General features: G+C 41.7%; 1 protein-coding gene across 4 annotated transcripts in view; it reads right to left on the bottom strand.

The window, feature by feature from the left end:
• Positions 1–17,130, bottom strand: part of SLC4A10 (solute carrier family 4 member 10) — a 241,875-nt gene that overhangs the window by 151,113 nt on the left and 73,632 nt on the right. The gene's annotated exons all lie outside the window — the stretch shown is intronic.

Below are 17,130 nucleotides of genomic sequence, written 5' to 3'. Positions count from 1 at the left end.
AGACCTCCATTGTGAGGTCAAACCCGCAGTAAAACCCGCAGATCAAAAATAGATCTGCGGGTTTTATTGCGGTTCGTGGTGCAGAACCGCTGCAGCAGGAAGTGCGGGGAAGTGGGCGGAAGTGCGTGGGTGGAGTGTGGCTGCCCCGATCCCACCCCCCCATGCTCCGATGCCCCTCCCCCGTGCTCCGATGCCCCCTCCCCCGTGATCCGATGCCCCCCCCCCCGTGCTCCGATGCCCCCCCCGTGCCCTAATCTCCCCCCCTTATACTTACCCGGCCTCCCGGTGTCCGTCCGGCCGTCTTCTCCCTGGGCGCCGCCATCTTGCAAAATGGCGGGCGCATGCGCAGTGCGCCCGCCGAATCTGCCGGCCGGCAGATTCGTTACAAAGTGCATTTTGATCACTGAGATATAACCTATCTCAGTGATCAAAATAAAAAAAATAGTAAATGACCCCCCCCCCTTTGTCACCCCCATAGGTAGGGACAATAAAAAAAATAAAGAATTTTTTTTTTTTTTCACTAAGGTTAGAATAGGGTTAGGGGTAGGGTTAGGGGTAGGGTTAGGGTTAGGGGTAGGGTTAGGGGTAGGGTTAGGGGTAGGGTTAGGGGTAGGGTTAGGGGTAGGGGTAGGGTTAGGGTTAGGGGTAGGGTTAGGGTTAGGGGTAGGGGTAGGGTTAGGGTTAGGGTTAGGGGTAGGGTTAGGGGTAGGGTTAGGGTATTTTCAGCCATTTTAACCCTAAAAAAATTCCTAGAAAACACAGACTCTGGCTAGAAAACTGCATCAAAAAATGCATCAAAAAACGCATCAAATAAGGACCAAAAAAAGGACCTGCGTTTTCTGCCAAGAGCTGCAGTTTTTTAAAAAACAGTCCTGAAAAAAAAGGATGGAAATCAGGAACGTGTGAACATACCCTAAGAAGATTTCACGTGTCTTGGAAATTTGTACAGATTTAAAGTATTTGCACCTACGGTGAGAACCGGCCACTAGGTCTAATATTCCTATTCTGCACATGAACATTAGCAGCCACAAACTAAAGGCCTCCATACACATTGAATAGATGTCAGAAAAATGATTGTTCAGATGACAGCTACCCTGACTACCTCCTATCTTTTGGGTCAAAAGTTTATGTATTTTCAAAGTGGAGGTTGGAGAAAGTTGTTGCCAAACAGATCTGGCAGCAGGTTATTTCCTTAAAGAGGTATTCCCCTTTCCAAGATCCTATGCCAACACGTAGTAGATGTAATAATAATAAAATTAGCAATTAGCTCCAATTAGACATGTACTATAGTTTTTCTGATTAACTATGTATCTTTCCTCATGTGCAGTTATTGCAGGACCTTAGGTAGCCATGGTTGCGACCACGGATACAGTGACAGTTAGCTAGTTGCTAGAGGTCGTAACCATGGCTACCTAAGTTCCTGCAATACCTGTACATGAGAACGACACAATGAATCAGAAAAACTATACTACATTTTTAATTGAAGATATTTGCTAATATTATTATTATTATTACACCTACTACATATTGGGATAGGATCTTGGAGAGGGGAATAACCCTTTAATAATAAATAGGTCAAGGGTGAAAATTCAAACAGCCTAACACTTATCACCCCCAACATCATCTGTCATGGGAAAGTCCGGAGGCCCCATACACATTAGACTAACTTCCGTTTCCACAGATAACAGCAGTTTCGGCCAACTTTATATGAATAGGTACCGAAGTCTTAATTCAGACCCTATCTTTTGAATAGAAACACAATCTGACCTCTAATCTGGGCAAAGGTCGTTGTACAAGTGGAGGAGGAGGTGTGCTATGACAATCACCTAATAGAAATGGTGGGTCCTGTGTTATCTGCTTTATTTAGAGGTGTTACCTTCCACTGAAATGTTGTCTGTGATGATAATGAGACATCTGAAAAGTATTCTGTGCAGAACAAGAAGTGTGTGTATAGATAATAATATTGGAAATAAAAAAAATATCAAAATGTAAAAAAAAATAAAAAAATGCATTTAACATAAAAATGATTTAAACTATAGACTCATTCTCTTCAAAATACCAAAAACGTCTACGCATTGTGATTCTATATTATTCTTTGTCGCTTTCTTCCTATTGATAAATAATGTGATCTAGGAATACAGAAGGAAAATAGAAGATTGACGACATTTACTCCGCCCTTATCCAGTTACTTTTCACTCCAGATGGATATACGTCTCAAGCACCGATCGATTTTCATTTCGACTGGAACTTTATTCCAACCATCTTCAACTCTTTCAGAAAATGTTGGACATAGCTTTTACTTCCCCTCCCCCCCCCAAGAAATTTCCATATGTTCCCTTGTTCTTAGTTTTCTATGAAGAATATTTCCTCTCTACTTAAACTTTTCACATATTTAAGGATTTCGATCACGTCCCTCCTTTCCCTTCTGTCCTCAGGGCTATACATGACATGTTCACACGCCTGCGTACATATAGATAATGAGGTTTTTCATAGTTAAGGTTAAATGGGTTGTGACATTGCTGGAGATGTAGGTTAGGGAGAGAAAATGAATTCACAGATGATTGGGATAGATGTCATCACTTCTTATTTCTACATCAATGCTATAGATCTGTGTGGCCTATTTGAAAATTGTACGTCGTGGTCATGTCCCAGTGCCAAGGTCATATGGAATCAATCTGAAGCCTATGGGGAAGCTACCACAACCGATAGAGAAAATCCCAAAGCGGCGGGAACAATAATGAACGTCCGTCCGCTTAGATCCGACCATCCATCGTTACATCTCATTGTTATTCATCACTACTCCTAGGGCATGAGAGTGTTAAATGATGGACAAGCCATGGAAAGTTCTACACATTGTAGATGAAACCCTTCAGGGTGGATCACTAATGCAATTAATTGCTTAATTCCTTGTTTTCTGGACTGTTCCACTAACTATTTTTTTAATAGAGATTTTGTTAAACCTTATTGGTAAGAAAGCTAAATGTTTGCTAGAATTGGGTCACTTCTGAATGATGTTTCTGAACTTGACGACACCATTTTTATAAAAAGAGAGATTACACGTTGACCTAAGAAATAGGGCAACCGTTAAACAAAGATGTGTTGAGGGGTGGATCTCTGAAAAGGGATTTTAGCAGGGTTACCTGAAAAGTGTTATGTCTGTCTGATATGTCTAGAAGTTTGTTCCAGAGGTGGGACCTGTTAGCGATCTCTAGACACACGGCACAAGCGCCACCACTTCTCTACCAGCCGGCTCGAGGACCACTGTTCTGGTGAAAAATATGAGACCCAGAGTTGGTCCTCACTTCTGTTAAACATTTATGGAATAGCGATAAATGTCTCTTGTGATAAAATGCCTTTATGGACTTAAAGGGAATCTGAAACGTGATTCATCCTGCCCAAACCATTAATAGCATGAATCAGATCCTGGCCGCCAAGTAAATTTTTCGTGAAAACCTTCTTGAATTTCCATGAAAATATAGATTGATGTTGGGGACAATAGGGAGAGACAAGACTAATCTTGCGCTGACCCCAGCCATCCTCTTCCTGCGCCACTCCAGTTTACTGACCGGTCTCTCACAATAGGAGAGATCAGTCAATCACCTGGAGCAATGCGGACATCTCCAAAATATACATTCTCTGAAATGTCAGAACATTTCAAAGAAAAATATACCTGGATGCAATAGTCAAAGCAGGATCTGATACATGCTGCCAATGATATTGCAGAATTAATCGCATCACAGATTCTCTTTAAGGTCAGTTTCACGTAGCTTTAAAAAAGCAATCATTCTCCCACCAAAGATTTTATCCTCTTAGGCTACTTTCACACTAGCGTTTTTTGACGTACGTCGCAATGCTTCGTTTTGGAGTAAAAACGCATCCTGCAAAGTTGCCCGCAGGATGCGTTTTTTCTCCATAGACTTTCATTAGCGACGCATTGCGACGTATCACCACACGTTGCATCCGTCATGCGACGGATGCGTTGTGTTTTAGCGCACCGTTGGCACAAAAAAACGTTACATGTAACTTTTTTTGAGCTTCGAGTCCGCCATTTCCGACCGCGCATGCGCGGCCAGAACTCCGCCCCCTCCTCTCCGTACCTTACAATGGGGCAGCGGATGTATTGTAAAACTGCATCCGCTGTTCATTTTTTTCGCAGTTTGCGTTGGTACGTCAACGCATGGCGACGGCCCCGTACCGACGCTAGTGTGAAAGTAGCCTTAAAGGGAACCTGTCACCCCATTTTTCGACTATAAGCTGCTGCTGACGCCATCAGGGGCTTATCTACAGCATTCAGTAATGCTGTAGATAAGCCCCCGATGTAACATGAAAGATAAGAAAAACAAGATAGATTATACTCACCCAGGGGCGGTCCCGGGGCAGTCCGGTCCGATGGGTGTTGCGGTCCGGTCTGGGGCCTCCCATCTTCATGCGATGACGTCCTCTTTCTTGCTTCTGTCATGGCTCCTGCGCAGGCGTACTGATTTGCCCTGTTGAGGGCAGAGCAAAGTACTGCAGTGCGCAGGCGCTGGGCCTCTCTGACCTTTCCCGGCGCCTGCGCACTGCAGTACTTTGCTCTGCCCTCAACAGGGCAGATAAAGTACGCCTGTGCAGGAGCCGCGAAATGAAGCAAGGAAGAGGACGTCATCGTATGAAGATGGGAGGCCCCGGACCCGGATCGCGACACCCATCAGACCGGACCGTACCGGGACCACTCCTGGGTGAGTATAATATAACTTGTTGTTCTTATCTTTCAGGTTACATCGTGGGCTTATCTACAGCATTACAGACTGCTGTAGATAAGCCCCTGATGGAGGTGGCCGCAGCTTATAGGCGAAAAATGGGGTGACAGATTCCCTTTAATATATTGCAATCGTCATATTATATAGCACTGTGTACTTACAATTGGTCATTTTGCCTTTCTACTCAGTTAATTCTTCTCTTTTCTCTGCTCTATGTAGCAACAGGAAGTCTCCTGTCCCTGAATTTGTTATTCCCCTCTTCAACTCATGACCCAGCTGCTCCATCCTCCCCCCGCCATAGACTTTTGCAGTAACTCATGATTTGTGCAGATAAAATTTACCTCTTGTTTCTACAAAGAGCTTAGAAGAATTTAGCTAGTCAGTTTTTAATCACATGATGTTATAAACCTAATGCAAAGGAGAAGAATTATCTGGGTAGAAAGGCAAAATGAGCAATTGTAAGTACACAGTGCTGTATAATATGATGATTGCAATATATTAAAACAATAAAAAATTTGATGGGAGGAGGAGGAGTGCTTCTTTAAGAAGGTAACATTTTAAGCATATTTGCAAAGTATAAGATTGCCACCCAAGAGATTGACAGCTAAGTGTTGCATGCCAGTTACATTTTCTTACATAGTTTTGCCCTTTTTATGACCACCCTACCTCTACACTGATTCATATTCCACTCTCTCACCCTCTGCACATCGTTTTTCCACTTTTGTGACATACTAGCGCGCAAGAAGACTTCTAGAATCTCTAGAGATTTCAATGTTTCTGGAAGACTTACTGATTCTTCCAGGAGTTCGGAAAGTCGCTACATCCTCCGTAGACTCAGGAAGAGTTGATAAGTCTGATATGAGAGATATTATTATTATTATTTATTGTTATAGCGCCATTTATTCCATGTGAGGAGGGGTATACATAATAAAAACAAGTACAATAATCTTAAACAATACAAGTCATAACTGGTACAGGAGGAGAGAGGACCCTGCCCGCGAAGGCTCACAATCTACAAGGGATGGGTGAGAATACAGTAGGCGAGGGTAGAGCTGGTCATGCAGCGGTTTGGTCGATCGGTAGTTACTGCAGGTTGTAGGCTTGTCGGAAGAGGTGGGTAGAAGTAGAATGGGCTTGGATATGTGGTTTGAAGGAGATATCAGCGTCAAGGATTACCCCGAGGCAGCGAGCTTGTGGGACTGGGGAGAGTGGGCAGCCATTTACTGTAATGGATAGGTTCGTTGGGGGGGTCACGTGAGATGGGGGAAAGACAATGAATTCTGTTTTGTCCATGTTATGTTTCAGAAATCTAGCGGAGAAGAAGGATGAAATAGTGGACAGACATTGAGGGATTCTGGTTAGTAGGGAGGTCATATCTGGTCCAGAGATGTAGATCTGTGTGTCATCAGCATAGAGATGATACTGAAAGCCATGAGATTCTATATTAAACCGGTTTCAAATGCAGAGAGTTGTTACAGCGCCAAACCTAATCAAGAGTTGAATGCTACTTCACAGATACTCTAATCCTCTACCTTTAATCACACAAATCAGTAGAGACGGTACTATTTAGCAATCCATCTTCACTGAACCTAAGAGATCAGCTTGTTTCAATAGAGGAATCAGTTCCCATTAATGGGCAGAGGATGCTACACTAGGTGCTCCAATTTTTGAAGGCTCTTTTCTAGTTGGCAGCTCCACTTCTGTCCTGTGGTCGACCAAAACTGAAAGCTTCCTGTGTTGGCACCTGAAGAGTCGCCCAGTGTAAAGGTTCTGGGTAACTAATTAATTTTAATAGCTAAGCCAACGTCATTCTTTATGTATTGACCATGACAAAGAAGGAGATTGGCTTAGCTAATGACCTGAAAATCAGAGCATCTGGAATAATTGTACTATATTAGTATGTTATTTAACTTAAAACTCATTTATGGATGGGTAGACCCAACCAATATGGTTCCATAGTACAGGACATACATCCTGTTAGTAGAATCACACAGACTAAATGAAGGCATATTAGCTCATTTACAGATACAACATATTGCATACTCATCTTGTTATAAAACTCTTTCTTCATGCATATTCGGCCAACGAAACTCTTCCACAAGTCCTACAAGTAGGGTAGGCGCTAGGGCGCTCATAATGTTAGTAGTGCCAAACATGCCGTATGTGGTCTCGCTAATTTTTTCCTCACAATCCAGGCTAGACCTATAGCCTTGGATTCATTGATACTTATCCTGGGACTACATGGGGAAACAGATTGTTGTATGTCGCTGCTATGGGGCCACATTCCGAGCTACAACGTAACAAATCTCAAAAAGTTGGAACTAGTTGGATTTTTTGCCACTTCCTTGTCATGGTCATGGTATCTTTTTGGTCTCAATATGACTCCTTCACTTGCATTATTCTGTGATGTGCTAAAGTCACTGTGTAGTCCCATTTCAAAAACCTGACCTGCACATCCAAACATAGACTCAGTGTGAACAGGTGCTGAACCTAGAGTCGCCAACTCGTATATAGTTAAGTAAATAAGGCAGCACACTGCAGCGCTAAAACATACAAACTTGAAAAACGAAATTTGAACTGCATTACTGCACTAGAAATATGAAAAATGAGAGCTTTTAGCGCATAAAAATGGCCAATTTTATGAGTACCTGGTAGCCCCGTTACGGCATCTCTCTTATACCAGGTCCTAAACTTGCCTTACCTCGCTGAGAATAAACGTCTCCATCTGAATGGGTACATGCGAAAACCTCTTACTAGACTAAAATTCTCTCTCTCTGTGGAGGGGTATTGGACCTGCTGTAATTAAAACACCTGAAGCTAGGAGGCGGAGTGCACAATCAGAAGGCTAGAGAATACATTTCAAAAACCTGACCTGCACATCCAAACATAGACTCAGTGTGAACAGGTGCTGAACCTAGAGTCGCCAACTCGTATATAGTTAAGTAAATAAGGCAGCACACTGCAGCGCTAAAACATACAAACTTGAAAAATTAAATTTGAACTGCATTACTGCACTAGAAATATGAAAAATGAGAGCTTTTAGCGCATAAAAATGGCCAATTTTATGTGTACCTGGTAGCCCCGTTACGGCGTCTCTCTTATACCAGGTCCTAAACTTGCCTTACCTCGCTGAGAATAAACGTCTCCATCTGAATGGGTACATGCGAAAACCTCTTACTAGACTAAAATTCTCTCTCTCTGTGGAGGGGTATTGGACCTGCTGTAATTAAAACACCTGAAGCTAGGAGGCGGAGTGCACAATCAGAAGGCTAGAGAATACATTTCAAAAACCTGACCTGCACATCCAAACATAGACTCAGTGTGAACAGGTGCTGAACCTAGAGTCGCCAACTCGTATATAGTTAAGTAAATAAGGCAGCACACTGCAGCGCTAAAACATACAAACTTGAAAAACTAAATTTGAACTGCATTACTGCACTAGATATATGAAAAATGAGAGCTTTTAGCGCATAAAAATGGCCAATTTTATGTGTACCTTGGAGCCCCGTTACGGCATCTCTCTTATACCAGGTCCTAAACTTGCCTTACCTCGCTGAGAATAAACGTCTCCATCTGAATGGGTACATGCGAAAACCTCTTACTAGACTAAAATTCTCTCTCTCTGTGGAGGGGTATTGGACCTGCTGTAATTAAAACACCTGAAGCTAGGAGGCAGAGTGCACAATCAGAAGGCTAGAGAATACATTTCAAAAACCTGACCTGCACATCCAAACATAGACTCAGTGTGAACAGGTGCTGAACCTAGAGTCGCCAACTCGTATATAGTTAAGTAAATAAGGCAGCACACTGCAGCGCTAGAACATACAAACTTGAAAAACGAAATTTGAACTGCATTACTGCACTAGAAATATGAAAAATGAGAGCTTTTAGCGCATAAAAATGGCCAATTTTATGTGTACCTGGTAGCCCCGTTACGGCATCTCTCTTATACCAGGTCCTAAACTTGCCTTACCTCGCTGAGAATAAACGTCTCCATCTGAATGGGTACATGCGAAAACCTCTTACTAGACTAAAATTCTCTCTCTCTGTGGAGGGGTATTGGACCTGCTGTAATTAAAACACCTGAAGCTAGGAGGCAGAGTGCACAATCAGAAGGCTAGAGAATACATTTCAAAAACCTGACCTGCACATCCAAACATAGACTCAGTGTGAACAGGTGCTGAACCTAGAGTCGCCAACTCGTATATAGTTAAGTAAATAAGGCAGCACACTGCAGCGCTAAAACATACAAACTTGAAAAACGAAATTTGAACTGCATTACTGCACTAGAAATATGAAAAATGAGAGCTTTTAGCGCATAAAAATGGCCAATTTTATGTGTACCTGGTAGCCCCGTTACGGCGTCTCTCTTATACCAGGTCCTAAACTTGCCTTACCTCGCTGAGAATAAACGTCTCCATCTGAATGGGTACATGCGAAAACCTCTTACTAGACTAAAATTCTCTCTCTCTGTGGAGGGGTATTGGACCTGCTGTAATTAAAACACCTGAAGTTAGGAGGCGGAGTGCACAATCAGAAGGCTAGAGAATACATTTCAAAAACCTGACCTGCACATCCAAACATAGACTGAGTGTGAACAGGTGCTGAACCTAGAGTCGCCAACTCGTATATAGTTAAGTAAATAAGGCAGCACACTGCAGCGCTAAAACATACAAACTTGAAAAACTAAATTTGAACTGCATTACTGCACTAGATATATGAAAAATGAGAGCTTTTAGCGCATAAAAATGGCCAATTTTATGTGTACCTTGGAGCCCCGTTACGGCATCTCCTTTATACCAGGTCCTAAACTTGCCTTACCTCGCTGAGAATAAACGTCTCCATCTGAATGGGTACATGCGAAAACCTCTTACTAGACTAAAATTCTCTCTCTCTGTGGAGGGGTATTGGACCTGCTGTAATTAAAACACCTGAAGCTAGGAGGCAGAGTGCACAATCAGAAGGCTAGAGAATACATTTCAAAAACCTGACCTGCACATCCAAACATAGACTCAGTGTGAACAGGTGCTGAACCTAGAGTCGCCAACTCGTATATAGTTAAGTAAATAAGGCAGCACACTGCAGCGCTAAAACATACAAACTTGAAAAACGAAATTTGAACTGCATTACTGCACTAGAAATATGAAAAATGAGAGCTTTTAGCGCATAAAAATGGCCAATTTTATGTGTACCTGGTAGCCCCGTTACGGCGTCTCTCTTATACCAGGTCCTAAACTTGCCTTACCTCGCTGAGAATAAACGTCTCCATCTGAATGGGTACATGCGAAAACCTCTTACTAGACTAAAATTCTCTCTCTCTGTGGAGGGGTATTGGACCTGCTGTAATTAAAACACCTGAAGCTAGGAGGCGGAGTGCACAATCAGAAGGCTAGAGAATACATTTCAAAAACCTGACCTGCACATCCAAACATAGACTCAGTGTGAACAGGTGCTGAACCTAGAGTCGCCAACTCGTATATAGTTAAGTAAATAAGGCAGCACACTGCAGCGCTAAAACATACAAACTTGAAAAACTAAATTTGAACTGCATTACTGCACTAGATATATGAAAAATGAGAGCTTTTAGCGCATAAAAATGGCCAATTTTATGTGTACCTTGGAGCCCCGTTACGGCATCTCTCTTATACCAGGTCCTAAACTTGCCTTACCTCGCTGAGAATAAACGTCTCCATCTGAATGGGTACATGCGAAAACCTCTTACTAGACTAAAATTCTCTCTCTCTGTGGAGGGGTATTGGACCTGCTGTAATTAAAACACCTGAAGCTAGGAGGCAGAGTGCACAATCAGAAGGCTAGAGAATACATTTCAAAAACCTGACCTGCACATCCAAACATAGACTCAGTGTGAACAGGTGCTGAACCTAGAGTCGCCAACTCGTATATAGTTAAGTAAATAAGGCAGCACACTGCAGCGCTAAAACATACAAACTTGAAAAACGAAATTTGAACTGCATTACTGCACTAGAAATATGAAAAATGAGAGCTTTTAGCGCATAAAAATGGCCAATTTTATGTGTACCTGGTAGCCCCGTTACGGCGTCTCTCTTATACCAGGTCCTAAACTTGCCTTACCTCGCTGAGAATAAACGTCTCCATCTGAATGGGTACATGCGAAAACCTCTTACTAGACTAAAATTCTCTCTCTCTGTGGAGGGGTATTGGACCTGCTGTAATTAAAACACCTGAAGCTAGGAGGCAGAGTGCACAATCAGAAGGCTAGAGAATACATTTCAAAAACCTGACCTGCACATCCAAACATAGACTCAGTGTGAACAGGTGCTGAACCTAGAGTCGCCAACTCGTATATAGTTAAGTAAATAAGGCAGCACACTGCAGCGCTAAAACATACAAACTTGAAAAACGAAATTTGAACTGCATTACTGCACTAGAAATATGAAAAATGAGAGCTTTTAGCGCATAAAAATGGCCAATTTTATGTGTACCTGGTAGCCCCGTTACGGCGTCTCTCTTATACCAGGTCCTAAACTTGCCTTACCTCGCTGAGAATAAACGTCTCCATCTGAATGGGTACATGCGAAAACCTCTTACTAGACTAAAATTCTCTCTCTCTGTGGAGGGGTATTGGACCTGCTGTAATTAAAACACCTGAAGCTAGGAGGCAGAGTGCACAATCAGAAGGCTAGAGAATACATTTCAAAAACCTGACCTGCACATCCAAACATAGACTCAGTGTGAACAGGTGCTGAACCTAGAGTCGCCAACTCGTATATAGTTAAGTAAATAAGGCAGCACACTGCAGCGCTAGAACATACAAACTTGAAAAACGAAATTTGAACTGCATTACTGCACTAGAAATATGAAAAATGAGAGCTTTTAGCGCATAAAAATGGCCAATTTTATGTGTACCTGGTAGCCCCGTTACGGCATCTCTCTTATACCAGGTCCTAAACTTGCCTTACCTCGCTGAGAATAAACGTCTCCATCTGAATGGGTACATGCGAAAACCTCTTACTAGACTAAAATTCTCTCTCTCTGTGGAGGGGTATTGGACCTGCTGTAATTTAAACACCTGAAGCTAGGAGGCGGAGTGCAAAATCAGAAGGCTAGAGACTACATTTCAAAAACCTGACCTGCACATCCAAACATAGACTCAGTGTGAACAGGTGCTGAACCTAGAGTCGCCAACTCGTATATAGTTAAGTAAATAAGGCAGCACACTGCAGCGCTAAAACATACAAACTTGAAAAATTAAATTTGAACTGCATTACTGCACTAGAAATATGAAAAATGAGAGCTTTTAGCGCATAAAAATGGCCAATTTTATGTGTACCTGGTAGCCCCGTTACGGCGTCTCTCTTATACCAGGTCCTAAACTTGCCTTACCTCGCTGAGAATAAACGTCTCCATCTGAATGGGTACATGCGAAAACCTCTTACTAGACTAAAATTCTCTCTCTCTGTGGAGGGGTATTGGACCTGCTGTAATAAAAACACCTGAAGCTAGGAGTCAGAGTGCACAATCAGAAGGCTAGAGAATACATTTCAAAAACCTGACCTGCACATCCAAACATAGACTCAGTGTGAACAGGTGCTGAACCTAGAGTCGCCAACTCGTATATAGTTAAGTAAATAAGGCAGCACACTGCAGCGCTAAAACATACAAACTTTAAAAACTAAATTTGAACTGCATTACTGCACTAGAAATATGAAAAATGAGAGCTTTTAGCGCATAAAAATGGCCAATTTTATGTGTACCTTGGAGCCCCGTTACGGCATCTCTCTTATACCAGGTCCTAAACTTGCCTTACCTCGCTGAGAATAAACGTCTCCATCTGAATGGGTACATGCGAAAACCTCTTACTAGACTAAAATTCTCTCTCTTTGTGGAGGGGTATTGGACCTGCTGTAATTAAAACACCTGAAGCTAGGAGGCAGAGTGCACAATCAGAAGGCTAGAGAATACATTTCAAAAACCTGACCTGCACATCCAAACATAGACTCAGTGTGAACAGGTGCTGAACCTAGAGTCGCCAACTCGTATATAGTTAAGTAAATAAGGCAGCACACTGCAGCGCTAAAACATACAAACTTGAAAAACGAAATTTGAACTGCATTACTGCACTAGAAATATGAAAAATGAGAGCTTTTAGCGCATAAAATTGGCCAATTTCATGTGTACCTGGTAGCCCCGTTACGGCATCTCTCTTATACCAGGTCCTAAACTTGCCTTACCTAGCTGAGAATAAACGTCTCCATCTGAATGGGTACATGCGAAAACCTCTTACTAGACTAAAATTCTCTCTCTCTGTGGAGGGGTATTGGACCTGCTGTAATAAAAACACCTGAAGCTAGGAGGCAGAGTGCACAATCAGAAGGCTAGAGAATACATTTCAAAAACCTGACCTGCACATCCAAACATAGACTCAGTGTGAACAGGTGCTGAACCTAGAGTCGCCAACTCGTATATAGTTAAGTAAATAAGGCAGCACACTGCAGCGCTAAAACATACAAACTTGAAAAACGAAATTTGAACTGCATTACTGCACTAGAAATATGAAAAATGAGAGCTTTTAGCGCATAAAAATGGCCAATTTGATGTGTACCTGGTAGCCCCGTTACGGCATCTCTCTTATACCAGGTCTTAAACTTGCCTTACCTCGCTGAGAATAAACGTCTCCATCTGAATGGGTACATGCGAAAACCTCTTACTAGACTAAAATTCTCTCTCTCTGTGGAGGGGTATTGGACCTGCTGTAATTAAAACACCTGAAGCTAGGAGGCGGAGTGCACAATCAGAAGGCTAGAGAATACATTTCAAAAACCTGACCTGCACATCCAAACATAGACTCAGTGTGAACAGGTGCTGAACTTAGAGTCGCCAACTCGTATATAGTTAAGTAAATAAGGCAGCACACTGCAGAGCTAAAACATACAAACTTGAAAAACGAAATTTGAACTGCATTACTGCACTAGATATATGAAAAATGAGAGCTTTTAGCTAGCTCTCATTTTTCATATTTCTAGTGCAGTAATGCAGTTCAAATTTCGTTTTTCAAGTTTGTATGTTTTAGCTCTGCAGTGTGCTGTCTTATTTACTTAACTATATACGAGTTGGCGACTCTAGGTTCAGCACCTGTTCACACTGAGTCTATGTTTGGATGTGCAGGTCAGGTTTTTGAAATGTATTCTCTAGCCTTCTGATTGTGCACTCTGCCTCCTAGCTTCAGGTGTTTTAATTACAGCAGGTCCAATACCCCTCCACAGAGAGAGAGAATTTTAGTCTAGTAAGAGGTCTTCGCATGTACCCATTCAGATGGAGACGTTTATTCTCAGCGAGGTAAGGCAAGTTTAGGACCTGGTATAAGAGAGATGCCGTAACGGGGCTACCAGGTACACATCAAATTGGCCATTTTTATGCGCTAAAAGCTCTCATTTTTCATATTTCTAGTGCAGTAATGCAGTTCAAATTTCGTTTTTCAAGTTTGTATGTTTTAGCGCTGCAGTGTGCTGCCTTATTTACTTAACTGTGTAGTCCCAGTCTTAATGGTACGTTTTTCTATGCAATGCACAAAATATACAGGTGCCCTGTTCAGTAAAAGTCAATGAAGGTGTTTGAAAATCCTCATGTTTGTGCCTATGGGACCTTATTATGGTACAATGAAATATATGCCAGATAAAGCAAAGGAGATTAGGGACACATTGAGATGTGGAAAGAGCGAGAACCATATACTATTCCCAAGTCACAGTAGTGGTGCTGCAGGCCAGGTTTGGAATATATAATTGGATGTCAACAACTGCCTACTTTACTTTGCAGCCTGTGTTGTTTTATGTGAAGAATACCCAAAAGCAAGCTTTACTCACAGACAAAAATTACTGATTGCTGGACTGGAAAAAAGTGACTACATAACTGAGAGAATAACAAAGAATAATAATGGATTGGATGTGGAATAGCTGTCAATTCATCATAGCCTTCAGCAAATACAAAGACGGAGAAAAAGATGAGTTTTAATGGCACATGTGCCTACAAAAACCAATACACATATAAAACGCACTTACAGTATATTCTCAGGTGGAAATTATTAAGATTTGTCTTTAAATCATCTCATTTTCTACAATAAAATACAATGATCTATTACAGCTGTGTGAAAAAGTGTTTGCCCCTTTCCTGATTTCCTATGCATTTGCATGTTTGTCACACTCACATGCTTCAAATCACCAAGCAAATTTAAATATTAGACAAAGATAATTCAAGTAAACGCTAAATGCACTAAATGCAGTTTTTAAATGAAGGTCTTTATTCTTAAGGGAAAAAGAAAGCCAAACCTATAGGCACCAGTGTGAAGAAGCGATTGCACCCCTCCCCACTTAAAACAAAAATTATCTAAGGTTTATCACATCTTTGGGAAGCAGAGTTCAAATTTTGTAGCCACAAGCAGGCCTGATTACTGCCACAACAGTTCTCAATCAAGAAATCACTTAAATAGGACCTGCCTGACAAAGTGAAGTAGACCAAAAGATACCCAAAAACTAGGCATCATGCCGTGATCCAAAGAAATTCTGGAACAATCAGAAACAAAGTAATTGAGTTCTATCAGTCTGTAAAAGGTTCTAAAGCCATTTCTCAAGCTTTGGTACTTCAGTGAACCACAAATTGTGAAAAGATGTAAGAGTGGTGAACGTTTCCCGGAGTGGCCGGTCAAACAAAATTACCCCAAGTGCTCAGTAGCGACTCAACGAGGTCACAAAAGACCCCAAAACAATGAAATTACCGCAGGTCTCACTTGCCTCAGTTAAGGTCAGTGATCATGACTCCACTATAAGAAAGAAACTGGGCAAAAATGGCCTGCATTGCAGTGTTCCAAGATGAAAACCACTGCTGAGCAATAAGAACATAAAGTTCTCAATTTTGCCAGAAAACATCTTGATGATCACAAAGATTTTTGGGAGAATACTCTGTGGACTGATGAGACAAAAGTTGAACTTTTTGGAAGGTATGTCCCATTTCATCTGGCGTAGAAGTAACACAGCATTTAAGAAAAGGAACATCATACCAACAGTAAAATGTGGTGGTTGTATGATGGTCTGGGGCTGTATTGTGGCTTCAGGACCTGGAAAATTTGCTGGGGTAAAAGTAACCATGAATTCTGCTGTCTACTAAAAATTCCAGAAGGAGAATGTCCGGCCATCTGTTTGTGACCTCAAGCTGAAGCGCACTTGAGTTATGCAGCAGGACAATGATCCAAAACACATCAGCAAGTCCACCTCTGAATGACTTAAGAAAAAACAAAATTAAGACTTTGGAGTCGCCTAGTCCCCCTGACCTTAATCCGATGGAGATGCCGAGGCATGACCTTAAAAGGCTCGGAAACCCTCCCATGTGGCCGAATTACAACAATTCTGCAGAGATTATTGGACTCATCTGAACAGTGAACTGAAAGTGAATTATACTGTATATGTTTCATAAAAAGACCATTACTAATATTAAAAATGAACTTTTCATGATATGTACAGTTTTTAATACTTACACATTATCTATATTTACTGAAAATATCAATTTTTAGAATTTAATTTTATATCTTAATTAACTTTTAATTTTTCTAATTTTCCTTTTTGAACAGACTCAATTCTGTATTTTTTACTATATACTTCATCATGTTATATATGTTAATTTAATTATAATTTTACATACGGTACTTTTATATGTTCAAAAAACATTTCAAAATATCATTCTCACCTAAATGTGTATTTAAACAGTGTCTTTGAACGCTTACAATACACTACCTGATGAAGGCTGCGATTCGGAGCAAACAACCGGTTTGTGATTTTGATCCTAAATAAAAAAAGGTACTTATTTTTAAAGAAATTGTCCTCTACTTGCACAACCCCTTATCATACCCCATGCTTGGCCCTGATAAAATAAAAAAGCTTACTGTCATGATCCAGACCGGGTTTTGTATCTCCTTTCCCCAGTCTGGGCATTTCCGGAGTTAACTTTCTGCCTCGTTTTGGTTTCAGGTCTGCTATTTCTCTGCTCTGTATCCTGCAAACAGTATCAGTTATACTTCCTGCCTACTGCGTGAGTAGCTGCCTCTGGTGAAACCCTGATTTGTCCTGCTGCATTTAGCTGACCTTGCTCATGTGTGTTCATTCCTCTCATCCCGCCCCGACTCTGTGTTTTCCCTTCGTGTTTGGATTCCCCGGTACTTGACTCGGCTTTGACTCTGTCTCTTCCTTCTGGTACTTCTACTTCGGACTGGTACTGACCTCTTGGCTTTCCTCTGACTCCGTATGTGATTTTCCACTTGGTACAATGCTACTCTTTGGTATCGACCCGGCTTGTTTGACTATTCTGCTGCCACCTGGTGGTAGCCTTGCTGCAGTTCTGCTGGTCTGCTCTGAACAGGATTGCA

The sequence above is a fragment of the Ranitomeya imitator genome, chromosome 7 (assembly GCF_032444005.1).
Source record: "Ranitomeya imitator isolate aRanImi1 chromosome 7, aRanImi1.pri, whole genome shotgun sequence".
NCBI classification, from domain to species: Eukaryota; Metazoa; Chordata; class Amphibia; order Anura; family Dendrobatidae; genus Ranitomeya; species Ranitomeya imitator.
The sequence above is the reverse complement of the archived record's forward strand: the minus strand, read 5'-3'. Positions and strand labels throughout refer to the sequence as shown.